Source organism: Macrobrachium rosenbergii, chromosome 56, assembly GCF_040412425.1.
Source record: "Macrobrachium rosenbergii isolate ZJJX-2024 chromosome 56, ASM4041242v1, whole genome shotgun sequence".
NCBI classification, from domain to species: Eukaryota; Metazoa; Arthropoda; class Malacostraca; order Decapoda; family Palaemonidae; genus Macrobrachium; species Macrobrachium rosenbergii.
Window position 1 is genome coordinate 27,328,802 of NC_089796.1, and position 1,886 is coordinate 27,330,687.

A 1,886-nucleotide genomic window follows, 5' to 3' on the forward strand; every position below is an offset into this window, starting at 1 on the left:
TGAGGTAAACAAGGCCGGTATTGAAGACTAAATAGTACATTTAGCGTAATGATCAAGTCAAGGTTTTTAGTGTTTTTTTTATTCACTTTGTTTAGACTAACTAATCTTAGTAGTTTAATGCGAATCAGAATCCTTAATTGTATTGGTATCTTCTTTGTTCAGTAATTTGATCATATTCAGAGGAAATAATAAATGAGTAATAGTATAATTTTATTATGACTTCAGTTTCATCATCGTCAGAGGAATTTTAAATTCGCACATGTTCTTGGGAACCATTTCACAGCAGGATAAATTATCTTGTCATATAATGCATGACTGATATTGTTCTAGTGGGGAACATGCACAGATGAGTGATGTGATCTGTGTAGAAAAGAAGACATACAGCACATTTATTTTAGGCAAGGAGTCTGGGAAAAGAAAACAAGGAATCACAACCCAGCTTTAGAAACCGTAAAATTTCTTTAAAAAAAAAACTCAAGAATACGCATGACAAGCAATGAGAGTTACAAGCTAATATGTATGAAAAGCGCTATTTTTTAGTCACAAAGACAAGACATTATTAAACAAAAAAATATGGTGATGGTTACGTCATTTCTTATCGTCGTCTATATAAGGTTTAGCAACCGATTTCTTTCTTCTCCAAAAGCAATGAAATCTACCTGCTTTTGTTTTTCAGACCCTTTACAGCAATTTGTCCCTTTACAGGCAAGAATATTGTTCCCACTCATCCTTGACCCCTCCTTACTTCTGTTTTGGTCTTTGTGTCGGAAAAGCCTACTTTGGATTTCAGTGTGACATAGCTTTATGCCTAAGTCACACAATGGCGATCCAAGACCGCGACTGTCGCAACGGCCGCAAATTTGCTCATTACGGAGCCATGATGATCTAATTACGACCAAGTTGCCATCAATCGGCATGATTCGTAACCGCGTCGCCGAGTTTGACGACGTCCGCCAAGTGATGGCGGTGTGCAAGGCTCCCCATCACGCCCGCGTCACATATTGGCGATTCAAGGCAGCAACTTTCGTAATGGCTAGGTTTGGCGACCGATCGGCATCATTCGTGGACCTCAGGCCTCAAGAAAAAAAAGAAAAATCAGCTGATTACGACACCATGACGTCATACATAATGAACATTTACGACAACAATGCCACATTGAAATGAGATCACAAACATGCGTAGTTGTATGTGCCAGTCGCTGATGATTCAGGCCACGCCCACATTTCATGGGTTTTACAGGACGGCGATGTCCGTGAAGGCATGACGATTTATGCCTGACTATAATGAGCAGGAAGACAAGTACTGCTGCTTTATTGATGTTGTTTCAGATTTAGCTGGCCTTGTGCCAGCACGGGCTCTTGCTCCTAGAGCAGCCCGTAATGCTGCTTTATTGATGAAGCGACCGCTTATAAAGCGGCGTGCAGACGTCTGGTATAACACACAGACCGCGAGTACAAAGATTTACAGGTGACCTGAAGTCAAACTATTTCTCTACAAAAAATAGTACAGGTACATGCTGAAAACATAATGATTAACAATGTCTGGTCTGATATAAAAATACTCTGTTACATATACATAATGCATGGTCACTTGAACAAACAATAAAATATACAATTCATAATAATGATAATAATTAGTGTTCACTCGACCCTAGGTCGACTATGAAGACACTACAGAAAACGCATTGAGCAGGGACTTTACAATACTCCCCCCAAGACGTAGGTAACGTCTGATCAAAGCAGGTATCTGCTGGGGCGACAGAGGGGGCCCTGCTTTCTTGATGTCAACTGGAGGGGGTGGTCGCCTTCCCTGGCACCCTCTGGAGTGGTGTGTTGGGGTGCCCCTTTGCGGCAGTGTCATGAAAATGCCTTTTCATAATAACCTTA